An 18142-nucleotide genomic window follows, 5' to 3' on the forward strand; every position below is an offset into this window, starting at 1 on the left:
CACCCATAACCAAGACGTTTTACTGACTAGCGTTTAGTTAGGACTAATCATTCTTGAGATTTCAATTAGACCAATCTGCCTTTTTATGTAACTGACTTGAATATATACATGAGAAGTATAGCTTGAATGTACTTTATGTCACTTTGGATTAAAGAGTCTGCCAAATGCGTAAAGGAAATAAGTTGACTTACTTAAACAATATCATATTTTAAAGCTTTTTTTATATTTAATCTTAGTAATGCACAAGTCAAAAACAACTGCTCAGATCTGCTAAAGCAGAAATTAATATAACACAATATTCTTATTCTGCAACTTCAAAGTCCAGAACATCTTCAAATCTACTCTGTTCTTCATTGTTTTCATTTTGTTCTTAATTTCTGTCAATCTGTTCTTTATTTTTGTCACTCAACGTGATGTGCTTTCTATTTCTGTCTACAGGATGATCAGTTCCTTTAAAAATACACCAAAATATACAATTAGCCAATCATCAGTCACTACTGCATCTGCAGTCTGGCTAAAAACTATTTTTTATATACCTATGTATGCCAACATTATTAAAACTACTAAACGTATGATTAATTACTTAATAGACAAATATCTGGTGGTGCAGGGCATTGAACAATTCAAGGCTCTCATTTTAAACACACAGTTAAAAACTATAATCATTACGTATTTTCAACCTAACATTTGTCACAGTACTGAATTTATTATTACGTAAAGAAGTCGTTTTTTGGCACCCTCTGATTTCAGATTTTCAAATAGTTGTATCTCAGCCAAATATCATATTATAATTTAGCTAATTACTTAAATTACTACGTATTTGTTTAGAACTAATAAAACTGCATGAAAGGTGCAAAGGTGGATGAATGTAGAACTGCTTTAGAAATTGATTTGTATTTCATTGTGCTTCTCTTTGAGCCCCTCCTTGGTGGTCTTGTTGAGGGGAGGAGGTTCTCATTCAAGATTTTACAGTAAATGGACCCGTCCCTCACCTCCTCAATGTGGTGAAGTCATACTGTTCCCATGGCAGAGAAAAAGCCTTGTGCTTGACTGTAGATTTGGTATTCTTGGGATCATTGTCGGCATTTCTCTCCTCCAAAAACAGAGAGACTTTTGGCCCCATCTGACCACAGGACTTTCTCCTAAGCCTTTTCTGGATTATTTTGATGTTCAAGGCAAATTTTAGATGAGTCAGACGGGGCTTTTTGAGCAGAAGGACCTTGCGGGTGCTTCAGGATATCGATCTATTGTGGCATAGCGTGTTACCAATGATTTGCTTGGTAACCGGTCCCAACTGACTTGAAATCATCAACAAGCTACTTCCGTGTAGTTCTGGGCTGATCTTTAACCTTTCTCATGATCATATTGACCCCATTGGGGAAATATTGCAGGGAGCTCCAGACCAAGGGCAAATGATAGTAATTTTTTAATTTTTTCTATTTCCAAATCACCACACCAACAGTTGTCTCCTCATCAAGCTTCTGTCTGTAGCCCAAAGCACCTTTGTGCCGATCAACAATCTTGTCCCTGATATCCTTTGACAGCTATCAATCTAGTCTTTACCATGGTGGAGAGGTTGCATTGGAATATACAGATTGTGTTGGCAGGCTTCTTTTTTAAACATGACAAACTGACATTAGGAGTACTTCTGTGTTACATATAGGCACATAACATATACCTATTAATACAGTAGTGGGAGCCAGATCTAATACTAATTTCACTCATACACCGAAATGCGAAAGAATTTATAACCTTTATTTAAAAAAATGTTTAATGGATTTTTGATTGATAGCACCCACACTTTTCCCCGTGAGAGGGTTCAACACTCGCACTTTTTCTGCAGTTTTTCCGCTGTTTTGCACAAACGCCTTAATGCAGTCTCTTCATGAGAGATTTCACGAGTCACCATGGAAACGGCGGGAAGCTTAAAGTCTTTGACTGTAAAGCACATTTTAAATCAGAGGTTTTTTTCACAGACGACTTAAATCTGCATCAGTGTATAAAGTGTGGGATAAAAATCATAAAATTAAATTATTTACATTAAGTTATGTGTTTATAAAACTATAAACACTATAAATTAATTACTTAATGTGACGGGGGTAAGCAACCCCAACGGGGATTTTAATGCACAACTCATAAATAAACATAAACAAAAGGGTATAATCCAGGGTGCTCTCCGCCGCTCCGTGCTTGGGCAATCGGGTCCTCCGTGTCCCCCTCGCTGGGGACATCCTCGCTCTCACTCAGGGGTATGTGAGACACAGCATAGGGTGCTGTGTGTCCTGGGACCTCGAGTGCTGGGAGAAGGCGGCTTTTATGCCTGGCTGTGTCCCAGGTGACACTGATCCCAGAACAGCGTCACACTTAATTAAGTGTATAAATATTTAAAATATTTGCAGTATTTTTATATTCTATAATATTTAAAATATTTACTCATCATGGCTATCTTTGTTACATACAGTGTAAATTTGTTGAGATGTTTCTTACTGTTATTTTAATGTGTCCATGGTATTTTACCTAAATTGTTTTATGTATATGTATTTAATCACATTTCTTCTTTTGAAGGCAGTATAACACCTCCTTTTTGTTCCTTAAAGTTCTTTAATAAAATAACTTTATTTGGTTTTCTGAAAAATGACTTTGCCTTGATTCAGCTTTATTTGCAGCAGTTGCTGGTGTAGTCATATTAATGGCTCTTTTAATTGTAGAAACTACTACGTTGGTCATAATTAAAAAAAAATGTGTAATGCTTTTCAGTACACTACACTATGTATGATTATTAATTTACAGCAGAGTGTCATGATTCCGCCATCAAGTCATGTCAGTCATGGCATATCCTTAGGTTTTATGTGGAAAGAGAGGTTTTGGGACATATGGATCGTCATACACTCTCTCTGCTCCCGTCTGTGTTTCCCGCCCTTTCATCTCATTATTAATTGATTGTGAGTGAGTGAGTGATGTAATTTTAGTTTAGTTTAGTGTTCGTTTATTGTAATCCTGTCAGGTGTTTTAGACTAGTGTCAGTTTCTGTCCTGTGTTGCCTGTGTATATCATTTATCTCATTCCTGTTTCACCACCTTGTGGGTTTTTGCTTTGTGTTTGTTTCATAATAAATTATTGTAACCCCTTCACCAACTGCTGCCTGCAATTGGGTTCTCCCTGCAAATCATGACCTAACCTAACCTAACCCAGCAGGCAGCCACCATGGATGGTACACCGTCGTCTTCAAGTTCTCGCCAAGCCTACTTGCTACTAGGGTTCAGTCAGGGAAATTACGGGAACCGGGAGTTGGCCAGGCCATTCTCAGCGATGGCGAAGGTGACATGGTTTGGTGAGGTGGAGTTGAAAACCATTTTCAACTGCTGCCTCACTCAGTGCCTCACACCGTCGGAGAAGAGGCAGCTGGCTCCCTTAGGGTTTGCGGACACGGTCAGTTACATGGTCAACCAGGATGATCTCGAGGGTGAAGTCCCACTTGGAACCTCTACCCCGCGGTCGATTGCTCCGGAAGACCTCGTCCTGGCTGCCGCCACCCGGGGGGACTCAGTACCCTCTGGCTCCAGCTCCACTGTCCTCTTGGCAGCGCCAGTGGTGAGTGAGGGAGCAGAGATTCGGGGACGACGTCTGTCCCCCACAGTCCTGCCAAAGAAAGAGGGAGAGGCGTCGCAGCGGAGCGTCCAGGCTGGTTCTGCCGGCATCCCAGCCGGTGCAGCACCCGACGTCCACTCCGGTGCAGCAGCCACAGCCACAGGCGTCCAATCCGGTGCAGCAGCCACAGCCACAGGCATCCAATCCGGTGCAGCAGCCACAGCCACAGGCGCCCCGTCCTGCCCAGCCGCAGGATCCCAGACAGTGTCCAGTCCAGTATCCAGCACAGACAAGCCTGCCCCTTTTCCCCCCAGGGATTCCCCTGTCAAGCCCCCGGGTTTTGCACTCCCGAGCGCCACCCCGGACTGAGACTGTTCCCCCTATCCCAAACCGATTGGACATCCCCCAATTAATTTGATTGCTTCTCCACCCCCCTCCCATGTTTATTATTTTTATTGTCCCAATCCCCTATTTATTCTGTCTTGTTTGCCATTAATTCTGTTTTCCATGTTTTGCCTTGTTTGGTCGCTGTCCCTCTCAGTCTTGTCTCGTAAGTCTACCCCTTGGTGAACACCTGGAGGTGCCCATTTAATTGTGTTTGATTGTACCTGTGAGGAGAAAAAAGTGAGAAATGGTGTCATTGTTTACATACCTGTTGAAGAACTATGTTTAAAAACATTAAACTTTTACATTATTTTTACCACCAGTGAATTTTTTTTTTATATCTCACCTTTTCAAGGCGCATGCAAGCAAAATGTCCTGTCAGATCCATGTCATAATCAAGCTAACCACTCTCTTTCCCCCTGGGATTATTAAAGTTTTTCTGATTCTGATTCTTTAGCAAGTCAACTGTTGTGTATTTTCACAAAAGAGTTTTGACTTATTTTCTGTGTGCTTTTAGACTTTTCTAGTATCACTCATTTAAATGGGATGCTTTTTATATCTTGTATGTTATACCTTTAGTACCCTTCTGTCATTGCATTCATAGTTTTTATTGTTAAAAACAAACCACATCCATCCCCTGCACTTTTGAAAACATTGCTAAGCCCCTGGCTGTAGGCTATTTTATTGAAATAACCGGAAACCACATTTTGTTCCAAGTACACTAGTTGTAGTTATTTTGTAATTTCTGGGTGATTTTGGGCACAAACAATGATTATTCACATAATTGCACTTTATGTCATTTAAGCATGTTTAGAGCACATTTGAGCACATGTAACAATGTAAAATCCAGTGATGTTTCTGAGGCTTAAAAACCAGAGGCCTGAAAGTTTGTGACATGTTGTTTTCTCGTAGCCTTGGGTACTTTTCCACTGTTTATTGGGCATGATCCAGCAGTTTTTGAAGACTTCATAAGTATTAAAATTGTACCCACTGAATTTAAATATGTTTTGAAAATAAGACGATAACGAGCGAACCACCGTTAGATACATAACTCGTTGCCTACGAAATAAATGTGGCAGATCAAAGGCATAGGATGATGAAAATAAGAGATAACGGGAAATGAAATGATTAAACTGAGAGTACTCCTCTCAGAAGTTTTGCTTTAACAGTAGGCTGGAAGGCACTGGCATTTCAGATGCTCTGGGGAACATCTCACTTTGTTTGATTAGAACAAATAAAGTTAATTCTTTGACACCTGGACCTTCTTTGTCTGAGAGATTTTTTTTTGAACGGCAAAATCAACTTTTGCCACATGATATTTGGCGAGCCAGCCAGGAGCGCTGTGGAAAAGCTGAAGACATCTGACGATACCCGAGGGCATACCATCCGGCTGACTGCACAGATAAAGCGCGCAATATAGGTGAGCATATTTTTTGATTATAGTTTAAATTTAAACATCTGTGTGGTCTGCTGTAGGTGAATTCTGGGTAAAGATGTTATCTATAAAAAAGCTTTTCCAGCTAAAAGAACAAATTTTGTACAAAACTAAAAATTGCAGGAGGGTACCAGGTCTCAAAGCAAGGTATGAATGAGTATGAATGAATGAGCATGCAGTAAGGCCTGTAGATATAGTTAAAAGATATTTTTATGCAGCGATGAATACGCATTTACGCATTTACGCGTGAAAGCCTGTAAAGAAAGGCTGTCTATCTTGAGATGAATAAGACATTATTTATTACGCAGAGATGTATTGCGTGCCTGAGAAGAAAGGCTGTCTGTCTTAAGATGAATAAGACATTATTTATTACGCAGAGATGTATTGGATGCCTGAGAAGAAAGGCTGTCTTGAGATGAATAAGACATAATTTATTACTCATAGGAAAAATTGCACGTAGATGTAGAATTAAACCTTTGTCTTGTCTGTGTCTGTGTGAGTGTTCTGTGTATTAAGCTAGCTGAGAAAACTAGGAGACTGTAAAGGAGGGGCCCCAGAAAAAAAAGTTGTGTGTGTGAGATTGCAAAAGGGACAGGAGAGAAAACGTTATAAAGAATAGAGAACTATGATAGATAAGAAATATATATACATAGCACGTATCCTCTAAAATTGCTTTTTCTTTTTAAAGAATGAGTTTAAACGCTTTTTAGAATGTTAAACATGTTTCAAATATTTTGCTTTTAATAAAAATGGCTGTAGTAGAGTAGGCGGGGCGAGACCGTGGTTCGAGTCCGGTGAGTAATTGTGAATTAGCGCCAGCTGTGCGCACACCGGCCTCGAATCACGTAGGAGATGGGAGCATATAAAAGGAACGAGCGACCAGACCGTCGAAGAGAGAGGACCGGGCCCGAACTTGTGTTATGTTTGTATTTATATTTATGGTTTGTTCGCCGGCGGTCGTCCGTGAGGGGCCGCCGGCTGTTATACTACTTTATTAAATGTTTAAATGTTTGCCGGTTCCCGCCTCCTTCCTCCCGGGTTGCGGCACCAATGTAAACAGGTTCGTTGAATGTGGAAGAAAGGAGTCTGGGTCGGCGTGGCTGGGAAAACGATATGATTCTTTATTGTACAATACTTCCGGATTTCACACTTCCGGTCTTCAAAATAAAAGTCACACTTGATCTCTCTGGATCGTAAGATTCTTTCTGCCAGCTGTCCTTGGACGCAACGTCTCTCTCCTCTGGCGCACTCGTCTTCCCAGCCGCTCTCTCTCCCCTCTTCCCGATCTGCCTTGGGGTTTTAAAGCGTCTCCTCGCCAATTACTAGAACGACAAGCAGGTGTTTTCACTAAAGCGTTGATCTGCCTTCTCACCGTCTTTCTCCCGACGCTCTCCCTCCGCACAGACCGCGCTGAACTACGCCCCCCTCGCCACAATGGCATTTTGGAAAAATATTCAAGAGACTATTATTGCATGCTGAAATATTATGACCATAATAAAAAAGATATGAGGTGTATTTATGAGACGACCAGGGCGTTGCCTTGCGAGAGATCACATAGGACATAAAAAAAAGGTGATATATTTGGGACGACCACGGCTGAAAGGTGTGAGAGCCAACATAGGAAAAATCACCCATGGTCACAATACGATGCATGTACTAGAAGTCAACAAATACTAAAACTTTTTCTCCAAACATATTGGCTTATAAAGGATACTTTAGATGATTCTTATAGATTTATTATTCATAATTAATGATAGGAGATTGATTGTTTAAGATCTTCTTCTCCATTATTGATTTATATGATTACAAAATTAATTCTTACGTTCTATGATTGAGACTTTTTTTCCCCATTAGCGACTTTTTTCTCTGTTTTGTTTTGTTTTCTTGCAGTTCACTGAAAAAAAACATTTGCATGGTTGAAGAGGGGCCAGGGGTCGCTTATGAGAAGCATAGCCATTCAGTCTAAAATACATAACATAGCAAGTGTGCTGTCTGAAACTAAGGGAATTAATAATCAATTTTGGGAGGAGGAGACATACATTGATAAAGAGAAGGGAAAACAGAAGAAAAAAAAAACTTCGCATAACTAACAGATATTCAAAATGTAGACTCTGCCCAGTGGGAGTGGCCTTACATTCAGTGGGGGGAGATTGTGAAGAATTGTAGAGTGGGAGTGTTGAAACAGTACCTGACAGAAGTCTGCTCATACCAATATGATCAATCTAATAATACCCCCCTGGAAGTGATCTAGACAAGGGGGCAGGAGGCTCACGGCCGTGACGAGTGAACCAAGATGATCGCACAAAATCAGGGCCCTAAAAATAAGTTGAGCGTTTTGCTTATATTGTAGTGTTTTGTGCGGTCAGCTAAAGTTAAACTCAGAATGTCGTTGGTCCTCGTAAGCCTCTCCTAAATTTAACAAAATTAATGTTTGAAATTGCACTAGTTTGCCAAGTCTTTCAGGGTATCCAGATCTCAAGAAAAGTGTGTGCGTGATCGTGTGAGAGGCTATTTGCTATTATTTGCTATACAGGCTATTAAGAAATTTACATTGTTATGTCATGTCAACACTCATGTCACGCCAATTAAAACATATTTTCTGCATTTGTTTCACTTATTGACAAATAAGTTACAGTTTAAGTGCCTAGTTTATAATTTTAATGGTCTTACCTGAAAGTGAGTGAAATATGATGTGGGAGTGAAAATATCAAGCGGAAAAAGCGGAACGTCACCATGTTATCTAGTAGACGTTCGATCACCGATGAGCTGGATTCCTCTTGGACTGGATCTGGAGTCTTCTCTTGTATTTGAAACGGTGATTAGCAGAGATGGGAACAAGTTACATATGGTCAAGTCCAAGCAAGTCTCAAGTCTTGACCATCAAGTCTCGAGTCAAATCTCCAGTCACAGTTTAGACAAATCAAGCAAGTCAAGTCAAGTCAAGGGTTCACCCTAAGCAAGTCAAGTCGAGTCCTGATAAGTTTCAAGTCAAGTCAAGTCAGTATTAAAATAAACAGAGGTTAATTTTTTCGATACATGTTTATTTTGCGCAGAAAATATGAGCTTGTATACATATATTATGTATCTTATTCACATTGCTATATATAAATTATATGCATATCTGTGCAACATTAATATCTGAAAATAAAAGTGTTGCTCACACAAAAGAAATCCAGTTTTGAAATGTATAATACAATCTAATTCAATTTAATTGAAACGGTCTACGCAGAAATGGAAATACTTGTATCTGACAGAATGACTTAAGCATTTATACAGGCTATGAAGATTATAAACTAAGTATTGTGACTGAAAATCTGCCTATTATATGTTTTAAATATATGATGCTGTAATACTTGTGCTGTCCATTAAAGTGCACAGTAGGCCTAAGGAATTTGTGTCACGGTTCTGCCTATCATGTTTGGCTAATTCTTGGTCTCGAGGCAGAACCAAAACAGAATTTCCTGTTTTATGTGGGGAGAGAAGTTTTTGGCCTTTTGGCCTTCCATACTCTCTCCCCGAGTCTCGTCTGTTCCCTCTCTTTCTGTCTCGTTAGCTTTCCCTTAGTGTTTCATCGGTGTCACCTGTCCCCTATTAATTATCCTGTTTTTGTCTCCCTATATAACATCCTCTTGTTTCATTGTCCTGTGCTGGTTCGTTGTATGTAGCCGTCGATGTTCATGTTCATGTTCATGTTCATGTTCATGTTCATGTTCATGTTCATGTTCATGTTCATGTTCATGTTCTTGTTCTTGTTCTTGTACTTGTTCCAGCTGTTCAGAGTTCGTATTCTCTTGAAGTTCTTGTTACCTTGTTCCTGTTCCTGTTTCCCTTGTGTATAGTAAGTGTCAGTTTAGTGTTTGTATCAAGTGTTTGTTTTTGTAGTTTTAGTCAGTCAGTGTTCTTGTATTCGTTAATTTACCCTGTCCTGTTTTCCCCATTGTGGGTTTTTGTTTTGCCTGTTTTTGTAGTGTTCTCGGTGTTAAATAAATCTGTTAACCCCTTAATTCCCTGCCTCTGCCTGCAATTGGGTTCTTGCCTAGCAATTTGTGACAAATTTGCATCTAGTTTATTGACTTCGATTTTGAATATTGTTTATCAAAATGAACAGATCTTTTTAATTTCAGCAGAATATAAATAAAATGTATGTTAATATAGCCCAGTGATGAAGTTATTATGATTAATCGTCATCTCTCCGGTGGACGCGCAATATGCACGTTTCATACGTAATACATAATCTGAGAATATTTGTTTTCTATTTCCATCCATCCATCCATCCATCTTCTTCCGCTTATCCGGGGCCGGGTCGCGGGGGCAGCAGTCTAAGCAGGGATGCCCAGACTTCCCTCTCCCTAGACACTTCCTCCTGCTCTTCCGGGGCGACACCGAGGCGTTCCCAGGCCAGCCGGGAGACATAGTCCCTCCAGCCTGTCCTAGGTCTTCCCCGGGGTCTTCTCCCGGTGGGACATGCCCGGAACACCTTCCCGGGAAGGCGTCCAGGGGACATCTGGAAAAGATGCCCGAGCCACCTCAGCTGGCCCCTCTCGATGTGGAGGAGCAGCGGATATACTCTGAGCTCCTCCAGAGTGACCAAGCTTCTCTAAGGTATCTTAAGGGTATAGGGGCTATCTCTAAGGGATCGCCCGGCCACCCTGCGGAGAAAGCTCAATTCGGCCGCCTGTATCCGGGATCTTGTCCTTTCGGTCATGACCCACAGCTCATGACCATAGGTGAGAGTAGGAACGTAGATTGACCGGTAAATCGAGAGCTTCGTCTTGCGGCTCAGCTCCTTCTTCACCACGACAGACCGGTACAGTGACTGCATTACTGCAGAAGCTGCCCCGATCCGTCTGTCAATCTCCCGTTCCATCCTTCCCTCACTCGTGAACAAGACCCCCAGATACTTGAACTCCTCCACTTGAGGCAGGAACTCTCCACCTGCCTGAAGTGAGCAAGCCACCCTTTTCCGACTGAGAACCATGGCCTCAGATTTGGAGGTGCTGATTCTCATCCCAGCCGCTTCACACTCGGCTGCAAACCGTCCCAGTGCATGCTGGAGGTCCTGGTCTGATGGGGCCAGCACGATGACATCATCCGCAAAGAGCAGAGATGAAATCGTGTGGTCCCCAAACCCGACGCCCTCCGGCCCCTGGCTGCGCCTAGAAATTCTGTCCATAAAAATTATGAACAGAACCGGCGACAAAGGGCAGCCCTGCCGGAGTCCAACATGCACCGGGAACAAGTCTGACTTACTGCCGGCAATGCGAACCAAGCTCCTGCTCCGGTCGTACAGGGACTGGATGGCCCTTAGCAAAGGGTCCCGAATCCCATACTCCCGGAGCACCCTCCATAAGATGCCGCGAGGGACACAGTCGAATGCCTTCTCCAAATCCACAAAACACATGTGGATTAGTTGGGCAAACTCCCAAGAACCCTCCAGCACCCTGGAGAGGGTATAGAGCTGGTCCAGTGTTCCACAACCGGGACGGAAACCACACTCCTGTAGGTGGTGGGTCCACGGGAGGGTGGCCCCACGTCGCTCCTTCGGGCTGAGCCCGGCCGGACCCCATGGGGGAAGGCCCGACCACCAGGCGCTCGCATACGAGCCCCAACCCCGGGTCTGGCAAACGCGGGTGACGTCACAGTCCTCGATTTTGTCGTCATCATAAGTTTTTTTTTTAACCGCTTTTGGTCTGACCCGTCGCCTAGGACCTGTTTGCCTTGGGAGACCCTACCAGGGGCATATAGCCCCAGACAACATAGCTCCTAGGGTGTTTCGGGTACTCAAACCCCTCCACCACGGTAAGGTTACAGTTCAAGGAGGGGCTATTTGAACTGGTTTATTTTTTTTACAGCACAAAACGTTTTGTTGTTATTGTGAGTATAAAAAAATGAAGACAGTTAACAGATTCGAACTATGAAATTATTCTCGTCAGTATGACCGAAAAGTTTTTAAAGAGTTATTTAAGTGCAATTGATCTCACTGGCGCGTCCATGTCAGCCTGTCATGCAGTATATAAGCGAGCTGCTATTCAGCTTCCACACACAGACCACACAAACACTTGAACATGCGCGCATTTAATATAGACATTCGCCTACATGTAATATTTGGATGTATGATAACAGCCTTCTGAGCCTACCAGTAGGCGCAGCAGGCCGCATCTGGCCCTTATGAATCAGCTGATAACCACTGACAACGCCCAATCAATCGGCTGATAACATTCGAAGCGGGTGGTGAGAGAGTGCATGTGTGTGAATGGAAGAGGATCCTGTACAGGTGAAAATTCCTGGACAGGTGAAAAGTCCTCTATAGGCACAAAAAATCCAAACTAGTTACTAGTTTTTGTTGTGTGTTCGTGTCAAAGTTTTGTGTGGTAATAATTGTGTTTGAAAAAAGATGAATGCAAGATAAGGTGTGCATTAGGGTTTATAGAAAAACTCAAGAGTGTTTGATCACATGAGAGAAGCGAGTGTGTGTGTGACATCCATGAACCTGTGAGTGTGTTGCCAGGAATTGAATTAGAGAGAAAGAGAGAGAGAGAGAGAGAGAGAGAGAGAGGTGAAATTGTGTTTGCCTTTGTGTGTATCTGTGTGTGCTCATGAGTGAATGAGAAGAGACAAGAGGCAGTTGATGTGAAATTTAAGTTTTAACGTCTTCCAATAACTGAAATTTTACTCGATATTATTCTATATAGTTATATGGACGTCCTAGTATTCAAAATAAATTAATTTAGATAATAATAATAATATTAATAATATAGTTCACATTTATTATCACAATAACTCGTATATTGCATAAGACATATTGATATAAGATTATAATTTAAATAAACGTTATTTGGAAATAATTTATGCACAATGCATTTTTTTTAAAATATTAAGCTTATTCCATTCCATTCCATTTTCTACCGCTTATCCGAACTACCTCGGGTCACGGGGAGCCTGCGCCTATCTCAGGAGTCATCGGGCATCAAGGCAGGATACACCCTGGATGGAGTGCCAACCCATCACAGGGCACACACACTCACTCATTCACTCACACACTCACACCCTACGGACAATTTTGTTTCCAGAGATGCCAATCAACCTACCATGCATGTCTTTGGACCAGGGGAGGAAACCGGAGTACCCGGAGGAAACCCCCGAGGCACGGGGAGAGCATGCAAACTCCACACACACACAAGTCGGAAGCGGGAATCGAACCCCCAACCCTGGAGGTGTGAGGCGAACGTGCTAACCACTAATTCACCGTGCCCCCCATATTAAGCTTATACTGAATTATATTAAGATATAATTAGATATTTAAAGAGTACATGAAATGGGTTGGATTTGAGCAGAAATACAGGAAAAAGAAGAGAATTTTGTTTTTATTTTTGTTTTTATTTTTTAATAAATAAGTTCTACAGCCCTCATCTAGTAATCCTTATGCTCCAAATAATAATTAAACACCTATAATGTATATGTATCTGAGAGGTGCACCCTCTTAATCTCTCTTTAATGAACCATCATATATAAACCAACAGAATAAAAAACTTGACACTGTATTAAACAGGCAGACTAATGCCATTATGTTATTTAAGTGGCTCGTATGAAGGACATTTTTTATTAACCTTACCTAGGATTTTATTTTCAACAATACATTCAGTAATTAATCCGAAGTCCCAGTTTTTAGAGAGCCGTCTGCTGAGCTCTGTGACAAATGTTTTACTTTTTTTTATAAAGCGAGTGCTATCTGTTCTGCTTTCGCCTCACAACTCCCAGACCTGCCTTTGAACTTACTGTCCAGTCCGTTTATCTTTTACAATTCAAAACATGCTTCTTTAATGGAACTTTATGATTTTGTTAGCAAAAAGAAGGCAACCACCTTGTCACTCAGATATGATAAAAGCAGCATTTCTAGTAATCGGTCTAGCCTTTGCTTAAGAAGCAAATAACTTTCGGCATGTATCAGAGTGATCTTTTCTCTCAAAACTTTTAGAAAGTCATGCTGTCACAATTGATCCCATTTTTAAATACAGCTTATTTGTTAGAACCTTTTTTATCTGAATTTTGTCCGCTTTGTTGAAAGTGTTCAATGTAGTGTTGCACAATAGACCAGGATTTTGACATTGGTGGGGAAATATTGGTCTGCAGAGCCATATTGTCACTAAAGTTTAGTGCTGTTTACTTGACTTACAGTATTTAACAATATAATAATGTAATAATACTTAAAACAAGTTTTATTTGAAAAAGTTTTCTACACTGGTCTTCATTGTTGTCCCTATAATTGCTAAACTGTCTATTGCTGTCTACAGAAAGATCAGTTTCCTTAGAAATAAATCAGAATATACACTTAGCCACTCAGTATTAACTACTGTATGTTAAACTGCATCTACAGTCTGTACAAAAACTACTTTTTATACATACATATTTATGCCTACATTTTTAAAAACTACTCCATATATGACTAGGTGCTCAATAGACCTCTATAACAGTTCAATTTAACATAATAATGTTTCGAAAGCCTAATCATCTGTGACTGATTTGTTCATGATATACATTTTATATTGTCTCACAAAGCAAAACTAATCACTAACTGTTAGACACAGACATAATTTGGATCATAATAAACATTTTAGCTAATTTTAATTTTAACAAATGCATATAACCAGTTGATTGCCATGATATGCAACTATATTTAGCTACCCTCATAGATGTAAACAACTAACCTTGAAGTTTGCAGCATAATAGTTAATAGGTTAGGAGATTTACATGTAATGAGAAAAACAATGTTCCTGAATGTATATGTGGCATGCTTGTCCCATATTTTTGTCAACAAACTAGATTAGTATTGAGGAACTTAAAAAAATTAGGGAGTGCTATGGAACGAGATTTATTATTGGTTCATTTCAGAATCATAGACTGTATAAAATAGGTCAGAATGCATTATGTAATGTTTTTAATTCATTATAATGTGTTGAAATTACTGAATTTAACCATGCTTTTCAGTCTTACCTAATAGCCATTTTTATGTTTTAAATAGAAAAAGCGTTCTTATCAATTGCATTTCCAAACGTAATTTTTTTTTACTTTTCAAGATATGGATAAGGTCATTCATCCTTTTATTACATCACGTTTGGACTAATGTAATTCGCTAGGTCTTGGTCAATGCTTTTCATCGCATTCACGACTCCAATTGGTACAAAATGCAGCTGTAAGAGCTAAGAAATATGACCATGTCATCCCAATTTTAGCTTCGCTTCATGAAGCTTCCAGCGCACCTTAAAGTTCAGTTCAAGATTCTGTTGTTTGTTTTTCAAGTTTTTATTGAAAAAGCACCATCTTATTTGAAAGATCTTCTAATTCCTTTGTCATCTTCCAGAATTTTAAAATCCACCAACAACGTATTGTTATTTGTCGCTCAATCTCGGATAAAATCTAAGGGTGACAGAGCTTTCTCTGTCATTGCCCCTCGTTTGTGAAACCAATTCCTTCTAGACACCCATCTTGCATCTTCCAATATTGTTTCTTAATTAAGGATGTAAACTTATCTTTTTTCATTGACATTTTAAACGTTTTTATTTTATTTCTGTATGTTTTGTTTGTTTTTTAATTGGTATTTTATTTTACATTAATAGCACTTTGGATAGCCCTGCTTGGCGGAGTTGTGTTATATAAATAAAATTGATTTACTCCAACTGCAAAAATCACTTATGCAGTTTTAAAAGAAGATTTTATTAAGTCCATATAGCAGTTTATATTGGTTATATTTATTAAGCACTGAAATATTTTTCAGAGTGTGTTGTCTCTGGATTCAGTTATTCAACAATAAAATATGCCAATTAGGATTAAGGTTGGAAATTAAATTAATTCTTGTTTTGAATTTATATTTGGATAACTCAAAACTTTACTAATTATTTTTTACAATAACCAGAGATTTTTATTTTACTTATGAATGTTCTTGATGCAATTAGAAACCCCCTTGAAGTAAAATAACCTGAACAATTAGACAAAAACTGGTTATTTTCAGGAAACAAAGTGTCTGTGTAATGTTTGAGATTACTTCTGCACTGTCAAAACAAAAGGGTTTTAGATAATTGAAAAATATCATCTAATTTAAATATGTCACAGTTTTTTTCAATTGCTAAGAAGCGTTTGCCAATTCTTAAAATACTTTTTCTAAACTCTTAACACAGCAACACACCTACATCACACAATTAGCCAAATAGTTAATTTTCTGACCAAAACCACAGTTTGTTAAATAAATACAAACTCTACATTTCAAAACCCTTAAAAACTTTTTCAATATACACTAACTCTATCAAAACACTGCAAACCCGTTTCAAAATCGAATCTTTCGGTCAAAACTTTAGCACTCGTTTTCTATCCAACATGAACACATAGTCAATCATACCACAATGACTGTCAAAATACTAACAGTTGGTGGCATTACAAAAACTGCATTACTTGTCATGTTTCAGTTCTTTCTGCATAGAACATACAGTATGAAATCTTTTTTTTTCATTCATTCAGCTGTGTGTGTGTTCATGGTGCATTAGATGTATACAACATAATATCTAAATGTGAAGGAGTCATCAATACTTTATAGAATGTACAACTGGAAAAAAAAACAGTAAGCGACAGAATTGCTGCAGTGAAGACTTTATTAGCAATATGAAATTGGTGTCAGTGATCAAAACAGGACAAGGACAAACATACATGGCCTTTGATTTACAGTAAAGTGTGCAAAAATAAAACAAAATGACAGAAAAAAAGGCCCAGAAAAAAAAGTCCTGTTCTAATCTATACGATCTTCAGCATTTGGCCACATGTTCTCATCTACATCACATCTTATGTTGTCTCTCACTATACACCTTGGATAGAAACGCTTGGCATGCCTTATCCATCCCTGACAGTCCACAACTGAGATGTCTCTGCAGCCAACATCCATGGCATCCAGGAGGGACATTTGGTCTTGAGGCCGATGATCATAAATTTTCCACCTCCAAGCAGAAAAAGATTCCTCAATAGGGTTGAGGAAAGGAGAGTACGGAGGACGAAAAAGGGAAATCACTAGATGTTCTGCAAACCAGTTTGAGATTGCATGTGAATGGTGGAATCCTACATTGTCCCATGTAATCACAAATGTCCTCATGTTTCCCCCCACCTGTTCTGCTTCTCTGTTTTGTTATGTGTTGCTTTGAACAAAACCAATCCAAAGACTGCCTTTTTATTGTGTATGTTCATGTAATGGGAAGTCTTCAACACCTGGCTATGTCTCTGATTGAGATTGGAATCAACTATTGCTTACTCTAATTATCAGTATTTACCCTAAAAATGCTTATTGGCTGTATGAATATATTTTTAAAATATCTGTTTCAATACTTTGGAGCTGATATTGTTGCAGAAGTAGAGATTTTATACTGTATCTATGGTTTGGAACAATAGGTCTTCATTTCTGGCATGCTGCGTTTAAGCATTTGTAAAAAACACTATAAAGATCCATGATTTTGGTATTGGGTATGCTTATATGTAAAGAAAATGTAGGCGTTCTAGAAACGTGTTAATTGATTGCATTTTGTGTGAAACCAACATGAATTTTGTTAATGGTATGGCCACAACAGAATGATGTTGTGTTAATTGTGTTTAGAGTTTTGAAAATGTGATTACAGATTGGACAAAAGGATGTTAGCAATTGAAAAAAACTGTAATACAAAACAATTTAAAGAGTTTTTCTTTCTTTTCTTTTTATGTTCAGTCATTTAACAAACTTTATCTATAATGAAATGTAACACTAAGAATAGAGATAAAAGGGGTGCCATTTTCTTTTGATACATTTTGTTTTACTGTTTGCTCTGTTTTTGTTTAGTTAGGTAGGAAGTGTATAATTGTATATTTTCTTTGTAATTTTTTTTTGGGAGTGCAGAAAAATAAAGCCTTTTAGTCCCGGATAGGCAGGCAGATTTGCTTCTGTTTGTTATTTTGGCATATAACCCCTTCAAAGTCATTTTAAGTAATGAACTACGATCAACTTAATAACTTAATAAGGTAATATCACAATAACTATGTTTGTGAACTTGGTGCATGTGTATGTGCATTTGTTGTTAAACATTTTCAGACACTGAGAGAGGGATTACTGTCATCGATGGAAAAATGAATTCCAAAGTTTATCAAGACATTTTGCAGGAAAACTTAAGACCATCTGTCCGCCAACTGAAGCTTAACAGAGGATGGACGATGCTACAGGACAACGACCCAAATCATAGAAGTAAATCAACAACAGAATGGCTTCAACAGAAGAAAATACACCTTCTGGAGTGGCCCAGTCAGAGTCCTGACCTCAACCCGATTGAGATGCTGTGGCATGACCTCAAGAGAGCGATTCACACCAGACATCCCAAGAATATTGCTGAACTGTAACACTTTTGTTAAGAGGAATGGCCCAAAATTTCTCCTTACCATTGTGCAGGTCTGATCTGCAACTATAAGAAATGTTTGGTTGAGGTTATTGCTCCCAAAGGAGGGTCAACCAGTTATTAAACCCAAAGGTTCACATACTTTTTCCACCCTGCACTATGAATGTTTACATGTTGTGTTCAATAAAAACATGAAAACGTATAATGTTTGTGCGGTATTAGTTCAAGCAGACTGTGTTTCTCTATTGTTGTGACTTAGATGAAGATCAGAACACATTTTATGACCAATTTATGAAGAAATCCAAGTAAGCCCAAAGGGTTCACATACTTTTTCTTTCAACTG

Source organism: Triplophysa dalaica, chromosome 9 (genome assembly GCF_015846415.1).
Source record: "Triplophysa dalaica isolate WHDGS20190420 chromosome 9, ASM1584641v1, whole genome shotgun sequence".
NCBI lineage: Eukaryota > Metazoa > Chordata > Actinopteri > Cypriniformes > Nemacheilidae > Triplophysa > Triplophysa dalaica.